At 46.6% G+C, this 15103-nt stretch overlaps 3 non-coding genes and 2 pseudogenes across 3 annotated transcripts; all 5 read right to left on the reverse strand.

Annotated features, from left to right (window-relative positions):
- Window positions 1-2541: 2541 nt before the first annotated feature.
- On the reverse strand, window positions 2542-2734 carry LOC141224153 (U2 spliceosomal RNA). The gene has a single exon (XR_012291668.1). It is a non-coding gene; the product is annotated as a U2 spliceosomal RNA (small nuclear RNA).
- Window positions 2735-6015: 3281 nt separating this feature from the next.
- Window positions 6016-6101, reverse strand: LOC141224246 (U2 spliceosomal RNA; annotated as a pseudogene).
- A 1115-nt stretch (window positions 6102-7216) lies between these two features.
- LOC141223904 (U2 spliceosomal RNA) lies at window positions 7217-7407 on the reverse strand. The gene has a single exon (XR_012291425.1). It is a non-coding gene; the product is annotated as a U2 spliceosomal RNA (small nuclear RNA).
- A 1115-nt stretch (window positions 7408-8522) lies between these two features.
- LOC141224192 (U2 spliceosomal RNA) lies at window positions 8523-8738 on the reverse strand (annotated as a pseudogene).
- Window positions 8739-14841: 6103 nt separating this feature from the next.
- LOC141223905 (U2 spliceosomal RNA) lies at window positions 14842-15032 on the reverse strand. Its single transcript, XR_012291426.1, has one exon. It is a non-coding gene; the product is annotated as a U2 spliceosomal RNA (small nuclear RNA).
- Window positions 15033-15103: the final 71 nt, after the last annotated feature.

The raw sequence follows: 15103 nt of genomic DNA on the forward strand, positions 1-15103 counted from the left end.
CTGTAGCAGCGGAGACCAAAACCCCTGAGGGTCCAGCGTCCACGTCCCCTTCTGGAGAAGTGTCCATCTGTTCACCTCCTGCTGCCTCCTCCGAACCACCCTTTTTCTTTTTCTTAGGACCCACCTTTATCCACTCAGCGCCCTCAGCACTAGGAGACCCAGACTGGGCATGGGCTTCTGTGTCGGCCTTTTGCCGGTCCCTTTTGACCTTACCAGTAGTGCCCTTCTGCTCCTTCTCAGCCCTCCTTTTGGACTCCCGCAGGTCCTGCAGCCAGGTTTTGGGATTTGGTATTTTACCTGTCATAGACTCTGGAGACACTTCACTATTTGGTACGCCCTTATTGTCTCCAGAGGCTCCAGGTTGTTGTTCCTCCTCCTGAGGGGTGGTCTGATCTTTTGGTCCTTGGTCGGACGTCTTGGACTTCAACTTTTGCTCATCTTCCCGAAATCTGTGAGGGCAAGAAAAATAAAAGTGACCTGGAGTCTGGCAAAAACTGCATTTCTTTTCCTTAGGGCATTCTTTTGTCTCATGTTCTTCACTAGCACAATTTCTACATGATACATGACAGTTTTCTTTTGAATGACCATAGCGCCCACAATTTCTGCAATATACTGGCATCCCAGAAAAGAAGAAATCCCCATTTGTTTGCCCAGTTTTGAAACGGGCAGGGGGGAGCCGTATACCACCTGGTGTATTTGGATCTCTTGTACACTTCACAAGGAATTTCCACTTAGATGTCCATATGTTATATTCGTTTAATATCTTCCCAATACATTTAACACTTTTAAAATAAATTGCTAGAAATGACATTACTTCTGGAGCAGAAACAAAGGGCGAAAATATTTTTACAATAACCAGTCTTACCTCATCCAGGACGTGCTCAACAATTTGTATCCCTTTCAAAACAGGACTATTTTCAACTTTTTTTAACTTTTCTAGTACATCTCTAAAAATACCTTCTCCGGTGAATGTGATGTCATAGTCACCTCTTCTGGGATAATCCTGGATGGAGAGAATTTCATTCCTTTGTACGCCAAGAAGGTTCCTGAGCACGTCCTGGACTACATACCCTAATTTCCTCATATCCGAGCCACCCGCCGTGAAGTGAACTCGGATAGAGTTTTTTAGCCTCGCATAAAGAGGCATGAGGTTAGGGTCAACCTCCATGGAAAAACGCAACAAGGTTGCAAATTGCAGCCGCTTGCAATCTGCGCTCCCAGTGTTCTTGCAGCGAAAAACACCTGGAAGCTGGGGGATCGCAACTCGTTACCCTGGGACTAAGCCCTCTCCCTAATAGCAGCAAGCAGGTTAAGTCCACCAAAGTGGACGATCCTGCCAGGCCAAGGAGAGGGGTACCCGAGTGCCCTTCAACCACAATCTCCTGCAATAAAGCACTTGATCTTAGCCAAAAGGCCGAGAAGCGATAACCAGAATTGGTTTCAAACTACGGAGCCACCCAAGGATCCTGAAAAGTCCATTTGTGGAGATGAGCTCCTGGACTCCCGTTAAGAAGACATGTTGTCAACCTCTAGATCCCTTACATGCCTGCACTTTTCGGCTTGCTGCTGCTGCAATCCACGCGTTTTAGATCTGCATAACTCCACCTCTTTAAACACAGCACCTTCACCCCCTGCTGTTCCCACCCGCCTCAACACCGTTGGAAGGGAGGAGAACCAATTAAGGCGGGGGGTGGGGTGGAACGAGCAGCTGTCTACCCTTAGCAGGAGGGCTCCTGATTACATACCTCTCCTGCTGCTGCTGCTGCTGGCTGTCCAGCAGCAGACTGAAGGTGGCTGCTGCTGTGCACAGGTATATAAAGGCTCAGAGCCTATTATGACACGCGCAGCCAGCGTTCCATTGCCACATTCCATCTACTGCAGGCAGGATACCTGGCTGGCTGAATGTTGCTGAGAAGCTCACAGAGACCGCCATAAGCAACAGTTTAACAGAATGCCACAGACTAATCAACCAAACTTTTTGGGTTGGGTTCTCTTTTATAGTCTGCAGGCATTAAATGAAAGAAGTCAGTGTTCCAGCAGAAGGAGACAACGTTTCAGAAAAGGCATTGTAGCAAACCAAAAAAGAAATTTTAAGCGCAGCAGAGTAACCAGCGCACATACCTGTTAGCTCAGGTGAGTTTAAAAGGCTGCTGTTGATAACAAGGGCATTTGCTAAATAGATGGTGTGTGTGCAACAATATACTGAAAGGTCAATTATATTGTGCAGCTTATCTCACCACCTGTAGTTATTTAGGTGAAAGCTCCAAAATGCTTGCCTAATATGTCTGTTTATCCAAAAGGAAGTAAAAAGGGAGAGCTAGAAAGATAGCATTGCATCACAATACATGGCAATGCAATGCACAGTTGCTGAAGTTGAACCAAAATGAGCTTGTAATCTGGCTTCTGCAACTTTGAACATGAAAAATCCAATGAGGAGAAGAAAAGCAAAGCCAAAGAGTCCATCCCAAAATCCGACAAACAAGCAAAATGAACAAAAAACATTGAATTCAATTCTTTCTGATTTTAGAAACTGCATTAAAGAAGGGGTGCACCGGTCCTGGAGATACTGCAATACCAGGTCAATGCGTGGAGTGGACAGAGCAAGCTCTTTTTCCATCTCCCTGTTCTAAAAATCCATTTAATATATGGTCCCCAGATAGGGGACGTATCAGATATTAAACTGATAAGAACAGATTTTTTTGATTGAATATATCTTTTATTAGCACAAAAAAATAAGTTAACAGACAGTGTACAGTGCCGCAGCCCAGTACACACAGAATTCTACATCATATTTACATAGCATGAGGATACGACGCACTAACTAGACACATCACACCCCTATGCTACACAAAACACTCAATCTGAAAGAAAAAGCATGTCAATCAATACAGTACGACGAACCGTGATAAGGGATAGGGATTGGGAAAAAGGGGATGGGGAGGGGAAAATCACAGGCCCGAAGCTTTATTGAAAGACAAGACACATAAGGGGAGAGGGGGAGGAGGGGTTTAGTCCTCATCCTCGTCCTCCGGACCGTCCATGATGGAATAGTCTCTGAGCAGGCTGTGGATCAGCCTGCGGCAGTCCTGGATGGACATCCTCTCCCTCCTCAAGATGAGCCGGTTCCTGGCGACCCAAAGGGCATCCTTGAAGCAGTTCATAAGGCGCCAAGCCTCCTGGATGGCTCCGACGGTATGAACCCCAGGGAAGAGTCCATAAAGCACAGAATGGTGCGATAGGCTCGCCCTGGGGACAGAGTTCCTCAGGTCGTCCTCAAGTGCAGTCAATAGGCGCTGTGCAAATCCGCAGTCCCAAAAAGTGTGCAAAGATGTTTCCTCCACGAAGGGGCACCTTGGGCAGTACCGGGTCTTGCACAGGTTCCGGGCATGCATGAATGACCGGACGGGCAGTCCGCCCTGAATCGCCATCCACGACAAGTCCTTGTGCCCGTTGGTCAGCCTGTCAGACGACACATTTGTCCACACAGTCTCCAGCGTGTCCTGGTGAAGTCCTGTGATGTTCTCCACGTCATCCTTGGCTCTGATTAGCTTGTGGATAGTTTTGGGCTTCCACAAGTCGGGCTTGAGTCCCTCCAGTTGATGCTCCCCCACAAATCGAACGACGTCTCCGTAGAACCATGGCGTCGTCCAGTTGTAGGGGAAGGAGCTGTCCCACTTGTCCCAGCCGAGTCGCCTCCAAAGAGGAAGCAGGAAGAAGCGAGACATGGACCTGCCCGCGGAGCCATTCTTGACTTGCAAAGTCCGGCGGACACAATCACACACAAAAGAGGATCGCAGGAGGGTGGGGATATCTGGAACGCCCTTCCCACCCTTGCGAGGCTCCTTGTACATGACGGCCCGCCTGACTCTGTCCATCTTGGATCCCCAGACAAAGTGAAACACTGTCCTGGTAATGGCCCTGCACACAGTGACGTGTGGGGGCCAGGCCTGCGCCGTGTACTGCAAGACGGGCAGGACCTCATTACGCAGGACGAGTGCCTTACCCTCACAAGTGAGGTGTCTGAGGCTCCAGAGTCCGATCCGTTGCTTCACCTTGGCCAAGCGTTCTTGCCAGGACTTGAGGGCCGCTCCTTCCTTCCCGAACCAGACTCCCAGCACCTTGAGGAAATCCGGTTGAATGTTGAAGGGGAAGGGGGCGGAGGAGGCCGGCTGCCAATCCCCGAAGAGCATGGCTTCCGACTTCCTGCAGTTGACTTTGGCCCCTGAAGCCCGGCCGAACCTCTCACACGTCTGGACGAGGGCGTCGACTGAACCACGATCAGCGCAGAAGACGGTGACGTCGTCCATGTAGAGCGAGCACTTGACCTCGTGTCGTCCCGGACCCGGTGCGGTGATCCCTCTGATCTCTCCATTCTGCCGGATAGCCTCTGCGAAGAGTTCTATAACACAAACAAAAAGAAGAGGTGATAGAGGGCAGCCTTGTCTGACCCCAGAGAGGACAGGGAAGGGGTCAGTCTTCCAGCCGTTCACCAACACCGAGCTGTGGATATCAAAATACATCAGACGGACATACGAACAAAACATGTTACCCAAACCTAACCGGTGCAGAGCTCGGCCCATGAACTCGTGGGAAACCCGGTCGAAGGCCTTCTCCTGATCCAAGGAGACCAGGGCCGCGTGTGCGCGGCGGACCTTGATGTACTCGACCGTGTCCCGCACGAGAGCGAGGCTGTCTGCGATGCGACGTCCAGGGATGCCGCAGGTCTGGTCCGGGTGGATGATCCGTCCGATGACCGTCTTAAGTCGTGTCGCCATCGTCTTGGCCAGGATCTTGTAGTCCACGTTGAGCAGAGTGATGGGACGCCAATTCCTCAGGTCGCACCTCTCTCCCTTCCGCTTGTACAGGATCGTGACCATTCCTTCCCTCAAAGATGGAGGCATTCTACCCTCCACCACCATCTCCTCGTACAGGTCCAACAGGTCCGGACAGATGAGGTCTCCCAGCGCTACATAGAGCTCCGCTGGAAGACCATCACTGCCCGGGGTCCTGCCGGTCCTAAAGGATTTAGCGGCAGAGAGCAATTCGCCCACCATCAGAGGTTTGTCCAAGGCTGCCGTGCCTGCAGGATCAAGATGGTTAGTGATACCTGACAGGAACTTATCAGCAGCGTCGGGGTCGGTAGTCTTGTGGGAGTAGAGTTCGCTGTAGAAGTCGCTGACGACCCTCATCACGTCCTCCTTCCCACGTCGCATGTTTCCGCTCTCGTCTCGCAGCTCGTTCAGGGGCGTGTGACCGGCATGAAGTTTCCTGAAAAAGAATGAGTTACATTTCTCACCCTTCTCCAGATTCTCCACTTTGGAACGGAAGACGATTCGCTTGGACTCCTCCTCAAAGTGCCTTTTCAGGCTCTTCTTGGTCTCCTCCAGCTCCTCCCTCACGTCCCAGCCGCAGTGAAGAAGGTCCTGCAGCGACCGCAGCTCGCGCTGCAGCCCTCTGAAGTCCCTCCTCTTCTCACACGCCTGTTGTCGACCCTTGGCCTGAAAGAAACAGCGAAACTCAAGTTTAACATATTCCCACCAATCAGAGACTGTTTGGAAGCTACCCTTTTAGGACTGCCACATTGCGTAGGCTGATCTCAGCTCCTCCACGACTTCATCCTGAGCCAGCAGAGCACAATTCAGCTTCCAGGAGCCGGGCCCGGACGGAAAACCGTCGCCGAGGACACCTTGTAAGTGAATGGCTCTGTGGTCGGAGAAGAAGCAGGAGACCATCGAGTGCCTACTCTGCCTGACTGCCCGAGAGGTGAACACAAAGTCAATCCTGGAGCGGAGTGAGCCATCGGGTCGGCTCCACGAATAGTTCGTGGAGCCTCTCCCCATGGAGCCCACCACGTCCTGAAGAGAGGCCTCGGTTACCATCTCGATGAGCAGCTTGGACGTGATGTCCAACTTGGCAGATGTGCCAGAACTACGACCATCCTCCTCGATGGGGCAGTTGAAATCCCCGGCCATCACTAAGGTCCTGGTGGTGGCAAGCTGAAGCCGCAGGGTCTGGAAAAGCTCCAAACGCTCATTCTTCAGTGGGGACGCATACACGAACAGATACTACACTTGATCTTAGCCAAAAGGCCGAGAAGCGATAACCAGAATTGGTTTCAAACTACGGAGCCACCCAAGGATCCTGAAAAGTCCATTTGTGGAGATGAGCTCCTGGACTCCCGTTAAGAAGACATGTTGTCAACCTCTAGATCCCTTACATGCCTGCACTTTTCGGCTTGCTGCTGCTGCAATCCACGCGTTTTAGATCTGCATAACTCCACCTCTTTAAACACAGCACCTTCACCCCCTGCTGTTCCCACCCGCCTCAACACCGTTGGAAGGGAGGAGAACCAATTAAGGCGGGGGGTGGGGTGGAACGAGCAGCTGTCTACCCTTAGCAGGAGGGCTCCTGATTACATACCTCTCCTGCTGCTGCTGCTGCTGGCTGTCCAGCAGCAGACTGAAGGTGGCTGCTGCTGTGCACAGGTATATAAAGGCTCAGAGCCTATTATGACACGCGCAGCCAGCGTTCCATTGCCACATTCCATCTACTGCAGGCAGGATACCTGGCTGGCTGAATGTCGCTGAGAAGCTCACAGAGACCGCCATAAGCAACAGTTTAACAGAATGCCACAGACTAATCAACCAAACTTTTTGGGTTGGGTTCTCTTTTATAGTCTGCAGGCATTAAATGAAAGAAGTCAGTGTTCCAGCAGAAGGAGACAACGTTTCAGAAAAGGCATTGTAGCAAACCAAAAAAGAAATTTTAAGCGCAGCAGAGTAACCAGCGCACATACCTGTTAGCTCAGGTGAGTTTAAAAGGCTGCTGTTGATAACAAGGGCATTTGCTAAATAGATGGTGTGTGTGCAACAATATACTGAAAGGTCAATTATATTGTGCAGCTTATCTCACCACCTGTAGTTATTTAGGTGAAAGCTCCAAAATGCTTGCCTAATATGTCTGTTTATCCAAAAGGAAGTAAAAAGGGAGAGCTAGAAAGATAGCATTGCATCACATTACATGGCAATGCAATGCACAGTTGCTGAAGTTGAACCAAAATGAGCTTGTAATCTGGCTTCTGCAACTTTGAACATGAAAAATCCAATGAGGAGAAGAAAAGCAAAGCCAAAGAGTCCATCCCAAAATCCGACAAACAAGCAAAATGAACAAAAAACATTGAATTCAATTCTTTCTGATTTTAGAAACTGCATTAAAGAAGGGGTGCACCGGTCCTGGAGATACTGCAATACCAGGTCAATGCGTGGAGTGGACAGAGCAAGCTCTTTTTCCATCTCCCTGTTCTAAAAATCCATTTAATATATGGTCCCCAGATAGGGGACGTATCAGATATTAAACTGATAAGAACAGATACTACACTTGATCTTAGCCAAAAGGCCGAGAAGCGATAACCAGAATTGGTTTCAAACTACGGAGCCACCCAAGGATCCTGAAAAGTCCATTTGTGGAGATGAGCTCCTGGACTCCCGTTAAGAAGACATGTTGTCAACCTCTAGATCCCTTACATGCCTGCACTTTTCGGCTTGCTGCTGCTGCAATCCACGCGTTTTAGATCTGCATAACTCCACCTCTTTAAACACAGCACCTTCACCCCCTGCTGTTCCCACCCGCCTCAACACCGTTGGAAGGGAGGAGAACCAATTAAGGCGGGGGGTGGGGTGGAACGAGCAGCTGTCTACCCTTAGCAGGAGGGCTCCTGATTACATACCTCTCCTGCTGCTGCTGCTGCTGGCTGTCCAGCAGCAGACTGAAGGTGGCTGCTGCTGTGCACAGGTATATAAAGGCTCAGAGCCTATTATGACACGCGCAGCCAGCGTTCCATTGCCACATTCCATCTACTGCAGGCAGGATACCTGGCTGGCTGAATGTCGCTGAGAAGCTCACAGAGACCGCCATAAGCAACAGTTTAACAGAATGCCACAGACTAATCAACCAAACTTTTTGGGTTGGGTTCTCTTTTATAGTCTGCAGGCATTAAATGAAAGAAGTCAGTGTTCCAGCAGAAGGAGACAACGTTTCAGAAAAGGCATTGTAGCAAACCAAAAAAGAAATTTTAAGCGCAGCAGAGTAACCAGCGCACATACCTGTTAGCTCAGGTGAGTTTAAAAGGCTGCTGTTGATAACAAGGGCATTTGCTAAATAGATGGTGTGTGTGCAACAATATACTGAAAGGTCAATTATATTGTGCAGCTTATCTCACCACCTGTAGTTATTTAGGTGAAAGCTCCAAAATGCTTGCCTAATATGTCTGTTTATCCAAAAGGAAGTAAAAAGGGAGAGCTAGAAAGATAGCATTGCATCACATTACATGGCAATGCAATGCACAGTTGCTGAAGTTGAACCAAAATGAGCTTGTAATCTGGCTTCTGCAACTTTGAACATGAAAAATCCAATGAGGAGAAGAAAAGCAAAGCCAAAGAGTCCATCCCAAAATCCGACAAACAAGCAAAATGAACAAAAAACATTGAATTCAATTCTTTCTGATTTTAGAAACTGCATTAAAGAAGGGGTGCACCGGTCCTGGAGATACTGCAATACCAGGTCAATGCGTGGAGTGGACAGAGCAAGCTCTTTTTCCATCTCCCTGTTCTAAAAATCCATTTAATATATGGTCCCCAGATAGGGGACGTATCAGATATTAAACTGATAAGAACAGATTTTTTTTTTTTTTTTTTTTTTTTTTTAAAACCACTCAGGTTTAGATATAAGCAAACAGTTAACCAGACTTCGTCATAAGTTATACTGCCACTTCATAAGCATCATTGTGGTTTCTTTATTAAAGTATTATTCAACAAAAATACAAACAAGTAATCCTATGCCAGAGACATTTCCAGAAAAAATATCAACGGTATTTAACCATATCCTGCCACTTAAGGTATTTCCACACACCTTCAGAATCTGTTCCACCACCACCACCTTCTCTTGTATCCCACAAATAGATTACATATAGTCTTGCTAAGATCAACCTAATACAATCATTTACTGTTAAATTTACTCTTTTAAACACACACAAATTTCTCACATCCCACAAGCTCTCCTGCACACACACCATAATAAACCACATCATCCTTTCTAGGCCACGACGACTAGCACCAAAACCAAACATAGCCACTCTCCAATCAATAAACTTCACACCAGCAACCCCTTTACACAGTCCACCCACACCTTTCCACACATCATACGCAAAATTACAATCCCACATAAGGTGCCTCACCGTCTCATTCGCTCCACAACCATCCCTTGGACATACTGCAGATCTTATGAGATCTCTTTTCTTCTGAAAATCCCTCACTGGCAAAATATTATGAAGGCCCATCCATACTATATCTCGCTGTCTATTCGACACACCTTGAATGCTTAACTTCTTCCATACCCGCGCAACTTCCATAGAACGCAATCCCACCACATTACTCTCACACTCATTCACACACATCTTCCCCATCACCTTCTTAACCAACATAAAGTCTTTCATTGCAACTGCTAACAAATCATTCTTCCTCACAAACTTCTCAATCAAACCATACCACTCAGGACACTTAAAAGCAACAGGCACATTCTTATCACGCTTCACCCAATTCAGACCATACAGCATCCATCCAGCCAAATACTTACACATAAATGCCCCTTTATTATTCTTCCCAATCAAAATGACCGTAGTCTTAATAAAATGCAATGTTAGAAACACTTCAATATTCGGAAACTTTAGTCCCCCATACAAATATTGCTTAAACAAAATCTCTCTCTTAAGTCTTTCCATCCTACTGCCCCAAAAAACACAAAAATTAGTTTCTCCACTTTTTTAATTTTCCTATAGGGCACTGGAAAAATACAAGAAACATAAAGCAAAATAGGGAGAATAACAGCCTTAATAATAAGAACCTTCCCTACCAAAGACAAAGAACGTAACTTCCAAAAATTCATCTTCCGCACAATCCGCTCACCACATTCATCCCAACTCTCATAACCTTTCAAATCATCATTAAAAAAAACTCCCAACACTTTAATTGCACCATCCACACCAGCCACACCATCCATCTTAATCCTATTGTCACCAAAACATTTAAACATGCATTTGTTCCAATTCACACGAAACGCTGACGAGCCACAAAAAAAATTCAACAACAATTTTACTCTCTCCATAGAGGCCACACTCTCACTCACCACTACTACATCATCCATATATCCTAAGACTTTCACAGTCATTCCACCACTCCCTGGCACTAACAAACCACGCACCACTTTCTCTTTCCGAATCATACACAGCAGTGGCTCAATCACACACACAAATAATACCGGTGACATGGGACAACCTTGCCTCACACCAGACCTAATACACACTTTCTCACTCAAAAACCCATTCACCAGAAATTCACTCATCACCTCCCCATACAATCCTCTCACGGCACGCACAAATTTCTCCGGAAAACCCATTCTACGCAAAACCTCAAATAGAAACACATGAGACACGCGATCAAACGCCTTTTCAAAGTCAACAGCCATCACCATACACTTCTGCTTTCTTACTTTACAATCCCACAACACATCTCTTAAAAGACACAGATTATCCGTCATACATCTACCAGGCACTGCACACACTTGATCTTTACCAATCACATCAGCTACAACCACACGCATCCGACACGCCAAAATTTTACTGAATACCTTGTAATCGGCGTTCAGAAGCGTAATTGTCCTCCAATTACTCAAACACCTTTTATCCCCTTTCTTATGGATTAAGACCACCACTCCCTCCTTCATTGAACCCGCAAGCATCCCATTCTCCCACATAAACTGACACACTTCCACTAAATCCATACCCATCACTTCCCACATCATAACATATAGCTCCACAGGCAAACCATCCTTCCCAGGCGTCACATTTTTCCTTGCACCAAACACCGCTTTCTTAACTTCCTCCTCAATCACTGCCTCACATAGACCAGAACATCCATCCTTATCCACCTTACAATCCAAAGTCTTAAGCACTTCTTCTTTCAAACTCTCATCCACCCACTTCCTGCCAAACAACTCAGCATAAAACGTGACCACTTCCTTCATTACATCCTCCCCACTCACACAAACACCATCCACATCAAAAATCTCCTCCATACCCTCCTTCTTACCATTTATTTTTTTAAAGAAATATCTTGAACACTTTCCATCTTTATCAAGATGGACCACCTTTGACCTAAAAATTATTTCCCTTCCCTTCCTCTCCAAAGTCCTCTTCAAATCCTCTCTCGCACTTCTTAACAAATCATCCACATCCACACCACACATCCTCATTTTCTCTAGCCATTCCACCCTCATCATTAAATCTTTATATTGACTCCTAACCATGGCAGCCTTTTTATAGCCCCATCGACGAAAAAACTTTTGCACTTCATACTTCATCCAATCCCACCACACCAACACACTTTCAAACTTACTCTTTTGAGATTTACACCAACTATATTTTTTCTTAAAATCATTCACAATTCTCTCATCCTCAAGCAAACTCACATTCAATTTGCACACACCTCTCCCATGCACCCGCCTTAAATCCCCTCTAAAACCACCTTTCAGGCACACATGGTCCGAAAAAGGAACTGAAAATTGAGAAAAACCATCACATATTATATTTTTAGAAAAAAACATCCTATCAATCCTAGATGTTATCCCACCCCTGTCAGCTTTATAGGTTGGTGGTGGTGGCTTCCCCAAATAAACCTCAGCAGCATCAAAAAAGAAAAAATCAGAAATAATGTTTGCCAATTTTTTTCCTGAGGCATCAACTTTCCCCTCAGTTACACAGTTAAAATCACCTGTTACTATCACAGGGATCCTACCTGGTAATTCTAAACATAATTTATCTAATAAACTTAACCTGTCTTCTTTTTTTGTAGGACCATAAATATTTATAATTTTAACTTTCCACCCCCTCCCACACACAACTGCAGAGATGCAACGACCCACCTCTATTACCTTATAATATTCAAAAACAAAATTTCTATTATTTAATACTATCCCAACTCCATCATTTTTATTCCCACTAGAGCCAGACCAGATATGCTGGCCATATGGCCAATCAGCGTCTTCCAGGGGTTCTTCTATACCACACTCCTGTAGACACATAATATCAAAAGAATGGTTATGTAAGAAGTCCAGAATCACAGATCTTCTAACTCTAGACTTTAAAAGTCTTACATTAAGGGACGCAATGTCCCAATTTGGTTTAGAGACCATTCTTTGGCTCAAAAACCAGAAACACCAGTCTCAGCAAAAAAACATGCCTTCCTTATCCTTTGTCATCCGGCGAACTCCCACTTAGCTGAAAGATAGTGGACTCCAAATTCTCCTCCAGGTAAGCCGTTGACGCAGGAGAAAGAGAAACCACTGGGTAATCCCGCTCACTCACCGGACTTGCCACGCATTGGCTACTTGATGGTTCAGACAACCGGGCCCTTTTATTCTTAGCGCGGTCCGGTTCCTCAGAAGACCTCACCAAAGTCTCAGTGAAGTCTCCTTGACCTCCATCTCCCTCTTCATCCATACTTTCACTGCTCCAACTGAGAGCCGGGTCCCCTGGGATTTCCAAGGCTCCCTCACGTTCTTCACAAAAGGAGTCAATGAAACCCCCCTGATAGGAAGAAATGTCCATCTCAGCTGCCAGAACCTCTTCCACTCTCCCGGGCTCCACCAGTAGGTCAGCAGACGCCCTCACTGGAGCAGTCTCCACACGCTGTTCCACTACCTTCACCCTGGAAGAAACTGCGGCCTCAGGTGCCACACTCTTAGGCCTCGGAGAGTTCGAGACCACCTCAGAGTATGCCCTTGCCTTGCCCTCGTTCGCACGACGAGTACAATCCTTAAAGGCATGCCCCTCCATACCACAAGCATTGCAAACAATTGGATTGGTACAGTCCTTAGCAACATGCCCACTTTGGTTGCACTTGGAGCAAACAGGCACAGCAGTACAAACCTCTTGTAAGTGTCCGTACTTCTTACATTTCCTGCAAAAAACTGGGGCCTCAGGAAAGAAGAGAATACCCCTATCTCTCCCGATAGAGAAACTTTGGGGAGGGTAATGAACACCTCCAGGCTCCGAAGAACTTTCCCCAAATCTGACAAAATATCTGTATTTGCCAGTCCATAAGTTCTCCTCGTTCATGATTTTGTGACTGTTGCTCACAAAGTCACAATGCCTCTTAAGAAAAGTCGCAATGTCATGTTCGTGCACAAAGGGATTATACATAAATATGACTAGGGGAACATCACCTTTGGAGTACAAGACTGTAAAAGTCAAACCATGCAAGGTTGGATTCTTCTCCTGCTCCCTCAACTTCTTATACAGGTTCCGGCAAGCCGCCATAGATTGTAGCACCAAGACATACCGTCCTTCTTTCCGGGATTCCTGCAGGCAGACGATGTTTTCTCTTGTCACTTCCAGGATTTTGAAGATCACCTCGTGCACCATATACGACAGATTGAAACGCTCTCTGACAGCAGCATCAACTTCAATGCGGAATGCATTGCGAACCCGATTGTCATCGGTCCCAGCATAGCGTATCTTCACGCCCATTATGATCACTCTCTCGTTCCTCCTCGTTCTCCCCCTAAAGCAGCAACCGGCTTAAGCCATCAAGATGGCGATGCCGGAAGGCCAAGGGAAAACACTCAAGGACCCCAGACAAGACACTTGGTCTTAGCCAAAAGGCCGAGAAGCGATAACCAGAATTGGTTTCAAACTACGGAGCCACCCAAGGATCCTGAAAAGTCCATTTGTGGAGATGAGCTCCTGGACTCCCGTTAAGAAGACATGTTGTCAACCTCTAGATCCCTTACATGCCTGCACTTTTCGGCTTGCTGCTGCTGCAATCCACGTGTTTTAGATCTGCATAACTCCACCTCTTTAAACACAGCACCTTCACCCCCTGCTGTTCCCACCCGCCTCAACACCGTTGGAAGGGAGGAGAACCAATTAAGGCGGGGGGTGGGGTGGAACGAGCAGCTGTCTACCCTTAGCAGGAGGGCTCCTGATTACATACCTCTCCTGCTGCTGCTGCTGCTGGCTGTCCAGCAGCAGACTGAAGGTGGCTGCTGCTGTGCACAGGTATATAAAGGCTCAGAGCCTATTATGACACGCGCAGCCAGCGTTCCATTGCCACATTCCATCCACTGCAGGCAGGATACCTGGCTGGCTGAATGTCGCTGAGAAGCTCACAGAGACCGCCATAAGCAACAGTTTAACAGAATGCCACAGACTAATCAACCAAACTTTTTGGGTTGGGTTCTCTTTTATAGTCTGCAGGCATTAAATGAAAGAAGTCAGTGTTCCAGCAGAAGGAGACAACGTTTCAGAAAAGGCATTGTAGCAAACCAAAAAAGAAATTTTAAGCGCAGCAGAGTAACCAGCGCACATACCTGTTAGCTCAGGTGAGTTTAAAAGGCTGCTGTTGATAACAAGGGCATTTGCTAAATAGATGGTGTGTGTGCAACAATATACTGAAAGGTCAATTATATTGTGCAGCTTATCTCACCACCTGTAGTTATTTAGGTGAAAGCTCCAAAATGCTTGCCTAATATGTCTGTTTATCCAAAAGGAAGTAAAAAGGGAGAGCTAGAAAGATAGCATTGCATCACATTACATGGCAATGCAGTGCACAGTTGCTGAAGTTGAACCAAAATGAGCTTGTAATCTGGCTTCTGCAACTTTGAACATGAAAAATCCAATGAGGAGAAGAAAAGCAAAGCCAAAGAGTCCATCCCAAAATCCGACAAACAAGCAAAATGAACAAAAAACATTGAATTCAATTCTTTCTGATTTTAGAAACTGCATTAAAGAAGGGGTGCACCGGTCCTGGAGATACTGCAATACCAGGTCAATGCGTGGAGTGGACAGAGCAAGCTCTTTTTCCATCTCCCTGTTCTAAAAATCCATTTAATATATGGTCCCCAGATAGGGGACGTATCAGATATTAAACTGATAAGAACAGATACTACACTTGATCTTAGCCAAAAGGCCGAGAAGCGATAACCAGAATTGGTTTCAAACTACGGAGCCACCCAAGGATCCTGAAAAGTCCATTTGTGGAGATGAGCTCCT

Source organism: Phyllobates terribilis, unplaced genomic scaffold (assembly GCF_046119375.1).
Source record: "Phyllobates terribilis strain yellow unplaced genomic scaffold, ASM4611937v1 Scaffold_381__1_contigs__length_1843176, whole genome shotgun sequence".
Lineage (NCBI taxonomy): Eukaryota > Metazoa > Chordata > Amphibia > Anura > Dendrobatidae > Phyllobates > Phyllobates terribilis.